At 41.4% G+C, this 17,790-nt stretch overlaps 1 pseudogene; it reads left to right on the top strand.

The window, feature by feature from the left end:
- Positions 1–16,941, top strand: part of LOC106000714 — a 36,886-nt pseudogene extending 19,945 nt beyond the window's left edge.
- Positions 16,942–17,790: the final 849 nt, after the last annotated feature.

Genomic DNA, 17,790 nt, shown 5'->3' with positions numbered 1-17,790 from the left:
AGTAGAGATCTGGCCCTGGGGAGGAAGTGGTCAAACTGGCCCAAGGCTTAATATTTTATTTCTTAGCCCCAATCTGGTGATAAGCCACGGGGGTGGGGGAGGGTGGCAAGGGGGCAGGGAGAGGGCCAACTTCCAAAACAGCTATCTGCTGAGCTATGATCACTTAATTGTGAGCACACTGGACACATGAACTTTTGTCAGAGTCATAGCTACTTCCCTGGCCCAACACTGTTACTCAGGGTGGCTGCCCCAACTGGACATGGGAGAGAGAGAAAGAGAGGGGAGGGAGCTGGGGGGGGAGAGGGAGGAGGCCATTGGCACTTGGAGATATAAAATTGCAAGGGCCACACAGAGCTAGGGCCACCTCCTGCTACGCACTACCAGATTCTGCATGTGGGTGAGGTTGTCCCCCAGATCCCACCCCCCAGCTGTGTTCCCTTTCCTTCTAGCTCTACAGGGCATGGGGGGCAGTGTTTACACTTCCCCCATACCTCAGGACTGAGTTCTAGATGTTAGGGACTCTCTGATGCTCTATGATAGCTATGTACAGAGCCGTTCAGCTATGTATAACTATGTACTCACCAGAGCTTTGGGTCAATCCACTGAAGACCCACCCTGGCAGGGATGTGGAGTGTCTCTCTTTCTAGGTTCCTGATGTACAGGTGATTTTCAGTTATATGCTGGACATTTCCCCCACACCACTCTCCCAGCCCCCATCCCCCAGGTTGTCTTTGGACACTTGATTATATTTAAATCTAGTTTTGTAGGCAAGTGACCCTTTTTAATTTTTATTTTCCAACCAAGAAACCCAGTTGCATTCACACACATCTAGTTTTGTAAATTTCTAATTTTTAATTTGTTTTGGTAGCTTCAGCATACATTAGCTCCTGGACTATGTTTTGGAGCTATGGGCCCAGTGGAAGCTTAGTTTTCAGACCTTTCATGGTGTAGCCTACCTGAGTCTGTGCTTTTTTGTGTCTGATGGGCCTCAAGGCTTCCATGATGGGTTTGTCTTTTGGTGGAATCCTCCCTTTCTGCCATCTAGTTGTGTTGGAGCTTTTGAAGAGAAGAGATTCTTAGAGGGGATGGTTGTGGCTGAATACTTTCTGATATTGTCTAGTCAACCTGACATCTCAAAGAGGGATTAGTGTGTGTGTCGGGGGGACTCTTCCTGGGCCCCTTTTAGAAGGACTAACTCCTCCCATCTCAGCAGTGTGGTGTGTGCCTCACCTGGTGATGCCAGAAAGACTATGACTGGCCAGGGAGAGCAAATGGCAACTATTTGGGGCTGCTGGGTTGGGAGAACCAGGCCCAGCTTGCCTTCTGCTCCTGGGTATGTTGGCTCAGGATACTCTGGTGCTGTGCTTTGCCCAGTCCTGGGGTTCTGAAATCACCCACCTTCTTCTTGCCATCTTTCCTTTTGCTTGCATTGTTTCCAGACTTTGCAGTTGTACCCAGAGGAGAAGAATTAAGGCAATACCTCCATTTGTCTGAAGAATAATTCTCAGTTATGATTAGTTTTCCAAATATTCCCTCCCCATCCCCAGTTGTTTTCCTAAAGTATAGATGCAAAGCCTAGGTGTCATTATCTGGCATAATTTGCATTTGTGCCTGATTTATTATGAAAGAATGCTTACATCTGTATTCTGAAGTGTAAGAGTGTGGTGGGTAGGGTGTGTGGGGGGAAACTAAGGTCACAGTGAGGTTCGTTCTATCTGAAGGAACCAACCTGGGGCCATTGAGAGCATCAAATATCATAGTTCATATAACGTCCTTATTAAATGTGTGCAAGTCCCACAGAGCAGTGTCTGATGTTAGTTCTCCTTACTTATGAACACATTATGGTCTTCAGTTTGGTTAAATGATTCTGAGTACAGAAGCCATCTGCCCTCCACCTGTCTTACTAAGAGGGTCTAGAACAGGACCTAACCACAAACACCTAACCAACCAAGCAGAGTTTTCATAATTGAATATTTCCATGTCCCTCCCTCCATTCTCTTTGTCTTTTAGGAAAACCTTGTGATTCGGTATCTGGGGTGTGGTGGTAGCTCATGTAAGGCTTTTCCCCCTCTCTATTCATTTTTTTTCTGTGCCACCAAGTCGTGAGTTTATCTGCATGCATGTGTTTTGATAGTCAAGATTATGCTATTCTTGGGAAATGATATAAAAGATCAGTTTCCCCTTTGAATATTGTAGGTGGGTAATAACCACAGTTCCTGGGAGCTGACAAAAAAGGAGAGATTCTTTGCAGTCCCCATTTTATTTGCTCAAGGAATGAGATTACTTTTACATGGTTTATGTTTTTATTTTAGTCAATTTTATTACTTTGTAGTGAAGATCAGGAGGCTGGAAAGAGAAGTTGTAAGGTACATTCATGAAATCTCAAATGAAGCCTTGGTGAACACAACTATTGGCTAAATCATAAGGGCTATGAAATGTATGTCTTATAGTACCACACAGGGTCAAAGCAATAGCTTTGATTTGGCAAGTGAAAATGTAGTAGGAAACACTTTGACTGACCTCAAAATGTGCTGTGCAATGAGCACACAAAGGTAAAGGACAGAATTAATTGAATATGATGGATGTATGTGTCTTTGGGGTTTCAAAACTAGAACTTTCCAAGTCAACCTCTCCCCCAGACCTGTGCCAATTCTACCATAAAAAACAGATGTTAACACAAAGATGATAGAAGCAAGTCTGGCAGTGTCACTTACTCCTGGATCCCCAGTGGCTTGGGAGGTAGCGAAGAAGAGGGATCACCATTGAAGACTAGAGCTGGGCAAAAGCTTTGTGAGACACAATCTTTAAAGAAAATGTTGAGTGGGGTTGCACTGTGCCTGTCCACCCAGCTGGATGGGAAACTTAATTTTAAAAGGATACTGTGGTCCAAGCCAGCCTGGTCATCCCCCCTCAAAAAAATAAAAATATGAGCCCTCCCCTACCTGAAAAAAAAAATAGCTAAAGCAGAAAGGGAAAGGGCTAGGATATTGTAGAACCCCTCTCTGTCTAGCCAATCTGAGGTTCTGAGTACAAACCATTTCATCACAAAACAACAACAACAACAACAACAAAAAGAAGCTCAAGGAGTCAGAGCCAAAAGTGCTCTTGATCTTGGTAAGAGACTTAGCTTATGGATACCCTCAGAGGCAGAATTTTAAAAAAATGCGAAGAATTTAGGGAAGGTAGCCACCTTACCCTACTTTATTACTTCGTCAATTGGACTCAAGATTATCTTGGGCAATACATTTTTTTTCTTTGCACTAAAGTAGGAAGTTCATAGCAATGTCCTTTCAGATCATTGAAGGCACCCATCAGTAGGAAAATGACTTTGAAACTTACCAGCAGAATCTATCTTTTAAGACAGAATATGGCACTGTGTTATTTTTTCAACAGAGGGAAAAAAAAGATATGCTATTGTGTCAAGGATACATCTGATTCTTTGAATTGGACGTTTTACCTTGAAAAGGAGATAAACATAAAAACACCTGTGGTGTACATGTGCACTTTGTCCAGCCATTGAGTATAACATGAGTGAAAATGCAGTTGAGGTCTTTATTGCCTAGTTAGAGCTGATGCTTTCTGTTTTTTTCTTTGTGTGGATGAAGGCAGTATATTCTTCAGAATCCCTTTGAAATGGTGGTTAAGTTTATATAGAGGAGACATCTGCGAATGCCAAGAGGGTGAAGACGGAACAACTACCAGGAGCTAGTGTTTCACCCGCGGACCCCCCCCCCATCATTCATGCCTTGTGTGTGTGTGTGATGTCCACGCAGGGGGAACAAAAGGGGAGTGGAGGTGACTCAAGTCAGGAACAGTCCAAACTCAGATGAAGCACTCTCATCCATCCAGTCAATGAAACTGCGATGATTGTTGTTTTGTTATCGAGGTACACAGACTCAACATTCTGAGTCCACTGGAAACATAAATGAAGACTCTACATCGACAGAGTGACTTGTTTTATTATAAATTAGATTTTGAAAAGAATAATTGCGAAGGGGTAAAAAGATGCCCATTCCTTCTTTTTGGGAGGGGGTGACTTAGGCCTAATTCCTCAAATTTGCAGCAATGTTGATTTAACATGAATTGTGAGCTTACTCAATGTGTCCTGCAAGATAGGGTCTCTGGAGTACCTGGTCTCTCCAAAGTCAATACAGCCTGCATCAAGCTGTGTTCTCCGGGGAATGGACTTCTCCTTGTCCAGCTGCATGGGTTTCAAGCACATCCATTCTGAGTGTCTTAAGAGCCAAATAATTGCAATGTTTGCAATAGTGGTTTCAAACAACAAAGATACACTATACGAAACTCAAAGCTTTGGGATAAAGGATTTGTCTCTCTTGTATGGATAGAGTAGAGCAAACGAACTTGTCATTTGTCTTTAGATCAGACAGAAGTTGACAACAAGATCAATAAATGGAGAGTTTGGGGAAGGAGAAGTGGAAAAAGGGAATGGATGGCTGAGTGGTTAAAAGATCCTTAGCAACTACTGTCTTGTTGTCTTCCAATCGGGTGGGTGATGTTGTTTTTCCTTTTCCTACCTGCCAATAGGAAAGGAAAATGATCTATGATTTCTGGTAAGTAGAGAAGTAATTTCTTCCAAGAAGGCAACCCCTACCATGAGATCTTCATTCATACCTTGCAGCCTTGATATTAGTTGAACCCTGTAGGCTGGCTTCGATTTGGGGGCCCTTAGCTTACCCAACATGGGTCCCCAGGAGCCTCAGTTTGGCAATGCCAGGCTCCACCTTCACCTCTGATTGTTTGGGAGAGTAGCCAGGGTCCTCAAGATGACCCTAGAGGACAGAGTTGTGACAATTCTAATTATAATCCTTGTAACTATAACTGTGGGCCAAAGGGTCCACAAGGAGGTAGAAAAATGTGTGGTTTTATGAACTCTCCAATTATGTGAGTTCCTAAAAAGAATGTTTTTAAAATTTTTATTTTTAATCTTCTAACTGAAAAACAGAAAACAAAAAAAGCACTGTCTAAAAGGGAAGGCAATTTCCAGGTGACTGATAAGGAAACAAGTTGGGGAAGCTGTCAGCCTGAGAGAAATGGCCACTGGTTTGGACATTATGAAAAATTACACGATTATCTTCATTACCAGATTAGGATGTTCTTTCTCTTGCCTTTATTTTCTTGTAACAATTTTTGGTTATTGGCACTTTTTTCTTGCTGACAACAGTGAAGCAGCTGCCCTTTGGTCGGTTGCTGGCATTTTTAAGAGACCAAGAGTGCACTATCTTCTCCTGCAATGCTTCTCGGAAGTGTCAGTAGGCCCCCTTTCTATATGTCTGATGTGTACACAGCCATCTTTGTTCCTTTACCCCAGTGTAGCCAGGAAGGTCAGCTTCCTCAAAGCCCAGGCACTTTTTGGAAAGAAAGGGCACTGAAATGAGTAAACTCTTCCTTCTTTCTCCTCACAGTTGTTTCCTGAAGGCACTGAGCACCATTTTGACAGTACTGGAAAAATTAATTTGGCCAACATAGCCAACTACACACACACACACACATACACACACACACACACACACACACACACACACACACACCAAACCTGTGATGTCCCCCCCAAAGCTATCCATTTTTGTGGGCTTCTAGAAGGATGTGTTGGAGACTGTGGCACTGGAAGATGCCACAGAAATAGTCAACACTCAGAATTGGGGAGGGAAGAAGGGTAGTGGAGGAACGTTGTCTAGACTTTAATTTTCGATAATACACGCTTCTCTTCCTGGTGTTTTGCTTAGTGATAGTTTGGTTGCTTAGTTACTGAGAGGATTCCATACATAGCATGGAGATGACAACTCCCTACTGCTTCCTTTCTCTCTCGGTCTCTGACTCTTCATTTAGGACAGGCTGTTCTTCTGTGGGTCTTGATCTCACAGACAAACAATGTAGGCATTTTTTTATAGAAGATGCGTTCTCTAGTCCTCTGCCAAGTAGCTAAACTCTCAGAAAAGTGCAAATCCCATGCATTAGTAGGAAAAAAAAACCTACATTAGGTGATAACATTTTTCACCATAACTTTTTTTTCGGGGGGTGGGGAGCCCAAGGCATGTTGATGGAGAATAATTTTTGACTTAGGGAAATTCAAAATAATTATCCTTTTCCAGCCTGCCCTAAGTGTCTCATTAAGAAAAAAGAAAAAAAAAGAAGAAAGAAAAAAAGTGGTCATAATGACTCTTGCCTTTATAGTACTATGAGCCCAGGCCCTGTTCCTGTTCTCATAGACATTAAATGTTCATTTCCTTTTTAATTGTGGCTGAATGTCTTTGGTTAAATATTGGGTACCAAACCCCACCTAGCCACCAGAGGTCTCTGTGTCTGAACCAGTCAAATTATCCATGCTCGCCAAGTGGGATAAGACACTAGAAGTGGCACATGGGCAGGGCTGCTGCCCTCTGCCTACTTGTCCCTCGTTAGGTCTGCTTTCTATTTGCCCCCATGGAGCGACATGGGGTCTCGGGGTATCTCACTTGAGTCCTGACTGGGCTAAGGGCTGCATCTTTGGGCATATCTGCCCAGTTTCCCAACTAAGTCCTTTGTGGTCTTCCAATCTCTTGCTCCTCTCCCTGCCTTCACCCTGTGCTCTCATTGGCTGCAGGAGCCACAGAGTATGTGGTGGCAATTGTGAAAGGCTCCCATCCTCCTCCTTTAGAGAGCCTATTTTCTTTTCCTCTGGACTGGCTATTTGTGCTTTATTTTTTGAGAGGTAGTGTTTTTGTTTTCAAACTGGCCAACCCATTTCTCCCTCACCCAAGTGCTCGGGTGAAGAGTCACAAGTTGCCTTTGAAAATGTCTGCCCCACGGTGGACTCTTTTGTTGTTGTTGTAGGAGTCTTCTCTGCTGCGTTCTAGAAAGGGCATTCTAGAAACGAGGCTGGACACACACTCATCAGAAGAAAGCTCTTCTTCCTGGGTTCTTGGAACCCAAAAAAGGGCCCAGCCATCTATCAGAAGCTTCAGTGTCTGTGAATAGGAAGTGTGCAGAATTCTGGAAGTTGGGATGGGTTGGGAGAACACCAACCTGGAGTTTTCTGGTGACCCAGGAGAAGAGAAGGAGGAAGGGGAGGAGGAGGAGGAACAGAAGAAGAAGTTGTGATGCCTAACCTTTTGGGCAAAGATTCACTTTTGGGAGGGAATAAAACCTCCTCAGTGCTTTGCATTATGGCATTACTCTTGCCCAACTCTGTTTTCCCTCCCTGCCTACACTCCAACCCTAACCCCCAGCCCCCCCCACCATGTTCAAAATCAGTCTCTCCAGTTGGCAAAAAAGGCTGTCATGGCTGCCTTTATTTATGTTTTGAATTTTATTTCCCTTTGAATAAATACCCCTGAAAGAAGACAGGTTGCCACTCTGATCATCTGAGCTGATCTGTGAAAAGAGCTGATATGTTCTTGAACTATTGCCAGCACCTCCTGTTTGGTGGCGGTTGGTGATGAAAGATGCAGGGGTCTCTGGGACACAGGATTGGTTCTGAGACTGCTTCCAGGACAGCCCAGGTTGGCAAGTCACCACAGAAATGGCCACTTGCTTGCACTGGGTGGAAAAGGTTCAATTTTTTATTAGTACACATTTTACTGGTATTTTATTATATTATATTAAATATAATATATAATACCAGACATCTGCAATCACATTTCTGTGCGGGACTTACTGTGTTGAAGATAAGTCTTCATCTTTTTGAGAATGGATTGCATTGTAGCAGGATACGGATATCTTTTTCTTTTTGTTCCGGGCAAAACTCCATGACATAGGAAAAGATTTGAATCTAGATGGAGGATGCTGTTCTGGGCAAGTGAATGTCACCTGTTAACCTGGAGATTTTTGAGGAGCACCTGCTGTACCTGTGATGGATGGGGACCCCCACATGGGACTCCCTCCTACCCTCCCAGCCTTCCATCCTCCCTTCTGCCCAGCTCCAGTGAATCTTTTCTGTCCATTCCCATCATGCCAAACATCCAACAGCTGGGGCTTAGCAGGCTGTTTGAGTTGAGTATCTTCATCTCTATGGATGATCTTAAGTGAAATCATGCAGTGTGAAAAGAGGGTCACAAGATGGAGACCAGAGTCCTTGAGGGATCTAAAATCCACAGATGGTCTGCCTGTGGCTTGAGAACTGCACTGCTGGTGGTGGCATGTAATGTGTTTTTGGAGAAACCTCACTTCTTATCCCTATCTGTAGCTTCTTATTTTTCTTAAAGGTTGGGTCTATTCCCTTATTTAACCCTTACAGCATACTGTGGCATTCATTGTTCTTCTAGATCTTCTAGCTGTCTAGTTAGTGGAGTGTCATTGCTTAAAGGAATCACAAGTAACGATAGGCCATATAGGGAATGAAAGTCCAAGGGTTGTGTGTGACTTCACAAACTGCCACCCACCCTGACTCCACCCCCACCCCAACAAGGCTAGCTGTTTCACAGAAAATGCTAGAATTCGGGGATGTATCCTCCCAGGGTTCACTAGGAATCACCCCAATATGTTAGAATTCCTCATCAGCTTTGAAAGGTTCAAATGATCATATTATAGCAGAGGATAGCAAGAACTTGCTAATGGTGAAGACCCCACTGTGGACATTTCTTAGGCATCCCCATCATGCTAATGGCATGCTGACCTATTAGCTGGCCTTGTAAAGAAGGAAAGAGCTCCACCCAACCAGGCCCGAGGCTCCCTGAACCTCAGCTTCCATGGGCTCCAGAATGGGCCCTGTCTGAGCACCATGACAGACAGACACCAATTTCTTTCTTTCTTTCTTTCTTTTTGTGCTGGTCCTGGGGTTTGAACCTAGAGCCTGGGCACTGTTCCCAAGCTCCCCTCCAAAACCAACCATCCATTAAAAAAATAGTAAATTATTTTCTAGCTGTAGGCTACAAGAAGGCAAAGAATTGCTTGAAACTATGCACACAGAGTAATCCAATGCAGTCATTGGGCTTGCAAATGGAACGATGTTCAATATGTGGTTATTTCTTATCCCCAAGATGAGGAGAATGGTTGGTGTGGGGGTGGTGGGGGTTGGGGAGCTGGTGTAGCAGTCTAAATATGGGGAAAGTGCACAAGACATTTCACTGGATCATCAGAAAGACAGAACACACCACATTCTGCACAAGGAGTCATGCAAAGGACTCAGATACATGGGAGTCTCTGGTCACAGGCAGCCTGGTATCACTTAAAAGAGATGGGCTTACACCCCAAGAATGTCACCGGGAAGTGGTTTTTTATTTCTTTTTCTTATTGTATGTTCTCTTCGTTATCATTCAATGAAAATGTAAAAAGAATGCATGCAAATAGCTCCCAAGAATGCTGCCTGCGTCGTATTTTGGCTGAAACTCATATAATGTGTTTTAAGTTGAGGAAAATCCTGTGATATTTGTGGATGTTTTTCAACACACACATACATGCACACGTGAGTGCGTGTGAGCAAGCCCATGCTCACGCTCACACACACACACACACACACACACACACAAGCTTCTTTTAATAAGCTTCCTGTTGTGGTTGTTCTCTCTTTATATTAGCAAAAATTAATTATAAGAAGAGACTTTGTTATGATATTTCCATAATGCTTATAATGGACACATGTACACACGTACACACACATACACACTTGGTCTAATATTCATGGCCATTGCTCTTTACTATGAGACCCTCAAATTGTGGGGAAAGAAGCTATTTTGACACCTGTTGATCAACTAGAAGGACAGGTGAGTGGGCAAGGGTTAGTGTTGATGGGAGTAAGTTTATGACCCTGACATAAGATGAAAGATTGTGGAACAAAAAGCGTCTAGCACATTCTCTTGTGTTCGCCAGTTCCATGGACACTGAACTTTGGGGCTGCAGGCAACTGAGAGCACTCTGCAGCTAATACTAATCTACAGAGTTAAACTCTGTCTGGTGGAGGAACAACGCAGGGACGTGCCCCTCTGCCAGGGTACAAAATGTCAGCTTTGTAGCTATTTGTAAATTCATGTCTTCATTCTTGACTCAGCTGTTACAATCTGTGCTCCTTTGGAATGTCCTTTGTACAATTTGTAAAATATGATTTGTTCTTGTAGTGCTTTAAATAAAAGCTTTCACGTGTTTTATGTTATAGTTGCTTGTTTTAATTTATCTTTCCTTGTTTATTATTATTTTTATTATTATTTGTGCTAGTCCTAGTTTGAACTCAGGACTTGGGTGCTGATCCTGAACTTGTTTGCTCAAGGCTAACACTCTATCACTTGAGCCACAGCTCTACTTTCAGCTGTTGGGTGGTTTGTTGGAGATAAGAGTCTCACAGACTTTCATGCCCAGGCTGGCTTCATGCCACAATCCTCAGTTCTCAGCCTCCTGAGTAGAATAACAGGTGTGAGCCACCTGTGCCCAGCTAACTTCTTTCTTATCCAAAGTAGGAACTAATCAGGGCTGTAGAACCACGAAGTGTCCAGTGCCTGCACACATACCTGGCATTTATCATCAGCCTGAGACTGCAACTACTCCTTTCCACCACACCTCTCAAGGAGCGGACCTGGTCCCTGCCTTGGCTCCCATGGCACCCTCCAAGTTCCCATTTATACCACTGATTAGGCTGTAGCTGTCATTTTACCTACTCCACTCTATCAGACCTTCGACTTCCTAGAGGGAAAACCACATCATTTCCCCTGCCTAACTTTGGCCACATGTAAAATGTATAAACTGATGTCTAATTGGTTAAATATTCTCCACTATTAGCTGATGGACTAATGAATTTCAGTTTCCGTCACATTCAGACATACAGTAGATGTCCAGTTTAAGAATTGCATGGTAGGCCAGGCACTGGTGGCTCACACCTATAATCCTAGCTATGCAGGAGACAGAGATCGGAGGATCATGATTCAAAGCAAGCTAAGGCAGGAAAGTCTGTGAGAATCTTATCTTCCAGTTAATCCCACCAGAACTCCAGAAAGAGAGCTGTGGCTCAGGTGGTAGAGCATCAGCCTTGAATGAAAAAGCTCAGGAACAGTGCTCAGGCCCAGAGTTCAAGCCCCTATATTTGTCGTTTTATATATTTATGACTGAATCATATGAAGAGCTGCTACAGTGTACAGTAGGAATGGTGTTCTCTGATTTTATGGAAGGTAGAGTATCAATGATTACCACCTATGATTTATATTTTACATATTATATATATATACATTATATATAACTAAAATATTCCCAAGACTAATAAAATATAATATAAAAACTATTAAAAATTGAAAAGACATTGAATTTATTTGTGTGTGTATGTGTGTGTGTGTATTCCAGTCCTGGACCTTGAACTCAGGGCCTGGGTGCTATCACTAGGCTTTTTCACTACCACTGAGCCATAGCTCCACTTGTGGTTTTTTGCTGGTTAATTGGAGATGAGTCTCACAGACTTTTCTGCTGGGCTGGCATGGAACCATGATCTGCAGATCTCAACCTCCTGAGTAGCTAGGATTTTAGATAAGAGCCAATGGCACCTGGCTCCTATTGGAATTTTGCTAGTGCTTGAATTTGTATAGGACTTTTGGTAATATGGCCCCAAATCACTGTTTCCTTGATGAAATTCTTTTTTTTTTATTCCCATTTGCTTTATACAAAACAGCCAACAAATACATACATATATATATGCATATATATCGCATTCTAATTTTTTCTTTGTCCATATATTAACATATAAATATATATTTAAAATTTAAAAATATGTATTTTAAAATGAACTATCTACACTTGTAGATTAAACTGACATCAGATTTTTCTTTTTTTGTATCTTGGCTTTTTACTTTCTCACGATATTTATCAGGGTAGAGGGTAGGATAAGAGATTTACAAAAAATTTTCAGCTTTATAAAATGAAAAGTTTCTGGAACTGAATGCTGTCATTGCATTCCAACAGTGTGAATGTAAATTTCTTTTGTAAAAAAAAGTTTTTTTGTTTTTTTTTCCTTTCATGCAATTGTTTCTATCATATTTATAAGATCATTTCTATGTGATTTGTATGTCCCTCCCCTACAGTATAACCCATGCTTTCACTGTATTTGATGTTGGTATAATTTGTGGAGGGGAAGAGAAAAAAACAAATCTTTTAACTAGGAATATAGATGAACCCATTGCAACAATGAGATGTACATGTCGATATGTCGAAAAAACAAAATTAACAACTTCGGTGAGGGTTTTGGGGGGAGGTTCAGGTGAGGGGAGGGGAGGAGTATGGGAAGGGATGGGAATGGGAAACAACAAGGAGGCAACAATGATTGATAAGAAATGTACTCGTTATCTTTCCCATGTAATTGTAACTCCTCTGTATGGTATTCTCACACACACACAAAAATCTTACGGAGTTGTACACAGGAGTTGCCATCCAATAAAGATGCTCATGAATACATCTTGACCGATATCATCCCTTTCATCACTCCAAACCTCCCTCAATTTTCTTAATTTTGTAGTCCTCTCTTCCTCTCATCATTCATCTCTAAATTTCTTAATATGGTAATAATGGCAAGTATACCTCATGCCAATAAAATAACAGTAATTAATAAAATAATAGAGAAGGAAGAAATGATTACATTTTCCTGCTGGGTACCTAAGTCAAAACCCCCTCGTGGACATTTGCTTTTCTCTTCTTTATTCCTCTATTAATAGGAGAAGATCCTTAGAGATTTTATTTTGGACAAAAGGAGCAGATTTGGCTAATTGCCACCTCTGTGAATTGAGCCCCCAAGGTCATACCTGGCCTGTCTCCTCAGCCCTGCAGTTTGATATCTCCAGTGGAGCTGGTCTAGAGCTTTTCTCTTCTTGCACAGTGGTCCTCTCCTCACAGAAGATCCTATGTGGCATTGAACATTCTCATCCATTTTGAGGGCTTAGATTGAACCTGAATTGGTTACCAGCTATGGAGACATCTCTGAATCTACACATCTTTGTCATGGCTCAGCAGGGAAGCTACACAGCTCAGTAAGAGCAGTCTTGACATACTGATTCCTCTTCATGAAAGCAAGCATGAGGGCTTGGATCCTGAAGACGGGAGGTGATTAGTTTATGTACATTTCATCCATGGATTCATAGGAATAGTGGAATGTGTTCTTGGTTGTCATGGAAACACTATGGGTCCTTGAGAATTCCTCAGTATCAGTGAATTATACAACTAGGTTTCATGGTAAGTGCAAAACATGCACATAATTAAATTGATTAATTTCATTGATTAATTTCACCTTGTGACTTGGTACCACTGACTCATGCCTGTAACTTTAAACCATTCAGGAGGTTGAGATCTGAGGATCACAATTGAAAGCCAGGCCAGGTAACGAAGTCTGTGAGAGTCTTATTTCCAATCAAGCATCAAAATATCCAAAGTGGAGTTATGGCTCAAATGGTAGATTGTTGACCTTTAGGAATAAAGCTCAGGGACAGCATCAAGGCCCCAAGTTTTAAGCCTCAAAACTGGCAAAAAAAAAAATCCCTTTGTGAATACTTTTTAATGCCTGCCTTCCAACCCTTCTTCCTGCCTTTTCAGTAGTTTTTAGTAGATTTCACTATGGCTTCATAAATCTCATTCCAGGTTTGCTTTTATAAATGCTCTGGGTATAGGTTCCATAAATATTAATAATGGACACAGATCATATAAAAAGTAGGCAGGTGATAATTAAGCACAACTATATCTCAAATTGCCACTGGAATATTACAGAATCCCACCTCCTTCCCCATACTTGTAAATCTGCTTATACAATCTCAGATGTGGACATTATATCAAGCTTTATTAAAAAATGAACAGAGAGAAAATGGGGTGTCAGCAATGAGCATGGGGCCCAGGGCAGGATGGGCAGAAGACTAGAGAGACTAAAGGTAAGTGAATACAGTAATCATATTCCATGTACACACATGTACATATGTAAAAATGTAACCAGATAACTTGAGGGGAAGAGTGGGGTCGGGAGAGATGGGGGAGAATGATGGAAGGGGTGACACCGATCAAGATGTATTGTGCTGACATGTTGAATTGAAACCCCTTTGTACAACTAGTTAATGATAAGAAGTGATAAAAATTATGATTAAAAACTGAACCCATGTTTAAATTGTCCAGCAATACAATTATTCAGTACACTGGACCCAGTGACCGGCAATTTTATTTTGAATCCTAGACAGAAATTTAATTATTAATCTCAATTGTTGTCATTTTTGACTCATCTTTGCCATCTGAGTCCATTTCTCCTTTGATGTGATTGAAGGGATTGAGAACTAACAGCATCAAGGACACCTTAAAAGTATACAAGAAAATAAAAAAAAAAAAAGTATACAAGAACTAAGTTCAGAGTTGGAGCCTGGCTGAAGTGGCAAGAGTACCTGCCAGGCAAACACAAGGTCCTGAGTTCAAATCCAACTACCTCCAAAAAAAAGTAGTACACAATAAAATAATGGTCAAATACAATTTAGATATTATAAAACAATGCTATGGAGGTTTCTTCATCCCTCAGGTGAAACATCCTGTGATCTGAAATTATCATGGTCTTCCATGAGATGTTATTTTTGTCTTTGTATGCACATGTATTTGAAGAGGAATGACTATTTAATTTTTAAGTGCCACAACCAAACTTTATATTGGTTTTGGTAGATAAGAAGAATCCAAAATTTAAAAAAACTGTCTTAAATACTATATAGATGATTCCATGTTTCATAATAATTGGCCATCAACTATGTAGCTTCAATACCTTCTATTTTTCCTGTCTAAAGTTTCATTCTACCAAATGAGTGATGAAGTAGAGTGAAATATCTCTTTCTTGTGCCTATGTCATGAGCATGGGGGCTCTAGAATCCGTTTAACTGCGTATCAGTTATTAAAAAAAGCATGACATATTTTGTTAGCGGAAAAAAACCATGAAAAATAGGTAGAAAGAAAAGGAAGGGAAACTTTGCTTTTGAACTTCCAATTTTAGCTGGTTTTATGGTGGACTCTATTTTAACTCATCTTTAAATAGTTGTACAGAGGGGATTCAGTTCAACATGTCAGTTTCTAAGTTCAATGCACCTTGATCAACTTCTTTGTATCTTTAAAAGCAAACCACAATGATGAATATCTATTAACTTGAAGATGCTTTAAGGCACCCCATATACGGTACAGATGGAAGTTACTCTATTTTCATTAGTTAGTATGAGCACAGAGAGGCAGAGAGAGTTTGATACATTTGGTGTGCCCCAGTAGGTCAGCAACACTGGGATAAAATGATCTTTTCCTGACTCCTTTCATGGAGGAGCTGACTATTATAATGGAGTTAAATTGATGCATCTATAAATAAGAGATGTAGAGTTCTAGCTTTGAGGAAAAAGCCTTAGGGATAGCACCTAGTCTTTGAGTTCAAGCTCCAGGACCAGCGTATGTGCACATGAATGTGCGCATGCATGCACACACACACACACACACACACACATACACATACACACACACACATGGGATTTGTTTAGGGAGGTATAACATATTTTGAACCTATTCACCACTGTATTATCCTTTTCCAAACAAACAGGACTTGAGTGAGCATAGGTAAACCTTGAAGGTGGTAATAAACCCATGAATGATGACAAACTCCTGGGAGATAACCAGTGCAAACTCTATTTTCTGCTTATGAATGATTAATTTTAGTGTTTAAAATATGTAGTCCTAGGCTTGAATGGTGTCTCTAAGTTCCCTGACTCAGAGTGATATCTACCTTTGTCCTACAATATAAATCCAGTGTATTTGAATGATGCTCAGTATTAGTAGAATATTATTTGTAAAAAGGGAATTAATAGTGGCCTATATCCTTGCTTGCAAGGAGTAGGCTTTGGTCATAGATACAGTATCTCTGGTGTTATTAGCCTTTTAACAGTGGTCATTAGAATATTTTGAAAGTAAATGTATAGAGGAAGAAAATGGATAAATGATAAGCAGAGTTCAAGAAGACTGGATTTGTCACAACTGAGAAATAGCTGAACTTTAAAAAAGTTCAGTCTTTGATGCATATTTTTTGCTTCATTTTTACCATCCATTTTCCCCCCTCCCCAAATTATGGCCAAAAAGTCTACCATCAGAAAATACCACACAAGTCACAGAATTTTTCCTCCTGGGCCTCTCAGAGGATCCTGAATTCCAGCCCATCCTCTTTGGTCTGTTCCTGTCCATGTACCTGATCACTGGACTTGGAAATCTGCCCATCATCCTGGCTGTCACCTCTGATCCCCCACCCCCACACCCCCATGTACTTCTTCCTCTCCATCCTTTCCTTCTCTGACATCTGCTTCACCACCACCACTGTCCCCAAGATGCTGGTGGACATCCAGACTCACAGCAGAGCCATCTCCTATGCAGGCTGCCTCATACAGATGTCTCTTTTCAATATATATAGAGGGCATGTTTCTTTCTGTGATGGCCTATGATTTCTTTCTGGCTATCTGTCACTCCCTGCATTACCCGGTCATCAGGAACCCTCGCTTCTGTGTCTCCTTAGTTCTGCTATCATTATTCATTAGCCTTTGGGACTCACAGCAGCATAATCTGATTGCTCCACAGCTTACCTGCTTCAAGGATGTTGAAGTAGCCAGTTTCTTCTATCACCCTTCTCAGCTCCTTAATCTGGCCTGTGCTATGACCTTCACCCAAAATTTAGTCACCTATTGTGTTGGCACCATCTTTGGCTTTTTCCCCATCTCAGGGATCCTTTCCTCTTACTGCAAAATTATTTGTTCTGAGAATATCATCCTTGGGTGGGAGACACAAAGCCTTCTCCACCTGTGGCTCCCACCTATCTGTCATATGCTTGTTTTATGGAACTGGCATTGGGACGTACCTTAATTCATCTCTATCTCATTTCCCCAGCAACAGTGTGGCAGCCTCAGTGATGTATGCTGTGGTCATCCCCCTGCTGAACCCCTTATCTTCAGCCTGAGGAACAGGGACATTAGCAGGATTCTGAAGAGGCTCTATAGGAGTCCACTTTAGCTTGACATCTGTTCAGTGGTGTTTGTTTGGAATGAAAGTTAGAAAATTTACCAAGATTGATCATGCAGAGAATGCAGAGATCTGCTGTCATTTGTTGGTAATTACATATCAATGTTTTTGTAGTTACCTGATGGTGCATAGATTGGGTATTGGAACATATAAAGACTTAAGGAGGTAAACATTTTTCTGGAAATGAATGTTTGTAGAAACAGGTCAATGTATAAGATGCCAAGAAAAGAAGCACTGAAAAGTGACAGGTTGCCTGTTTTCTGGGAATATCTCACCGTTATGAAGAAAATCTTAAGAAATACAATTTTCAGCTGGGTGTTAGTAGCTTACACCTATAATTTTAGCTACTCAGGAGTCTGAGATATGAGGATCATAGGTCAATCCAACCCAGGCAGAAAAATCTATAAGTCTCTTCTCTCCAATTAACCAGCAAAAAGCCAGAATTGGAACTGTCGTTCAAGTGGTAGAGTGTCAGGCCTTGAGAATAAAAACAAGCAAGAACATGAGGCCTTGAGTTCAAGTCCTAGTACTTGCCATATGCATGCATATAGAAAAATATACAAATTCTTAAAGTGCAGAAACTATTGTAAATTTTTTTAAAAAAGAAAGGTATTTACCTCTTCCTTTGTTTTTCTCCTACTATTCCTTCCCTCCCCACCTCTGCAACTCCTCCCTCCCCCCCACCCCATGTTGTAAAGTTCGTTTTCTTTTTTTTTTAAGCTGAGATACCTTTCTTTTTTTTAATTTAATTTTTTTGTGAACATACTGTACAGAGAGGTTACAATTACATGAGCAGGATAATGCATACATTTCTTACCAAGCATTGCAGCCTCCTTCTTT

This window comes from Dipodomys ordii, unplaced genomic scaffold (assembly GCF_000151885.1).
Source record: "Dipodomys ordii isolate 6190 unplaced genomic scaffold, Dord_2.0 Scaffold235, whole genome shotgun sequence".
In the NCBI taxonomy this organism is placed as follows: domain Eukaryota; kingdom Metazoa; phylum Chordata; class Mammalia; order Rodentia; family Heteromyidae; genus Dipodomys; species Dipodomys ordii.
This window is presented reverse-complemented; position numbering and strand designations above follow the sequence as displayed.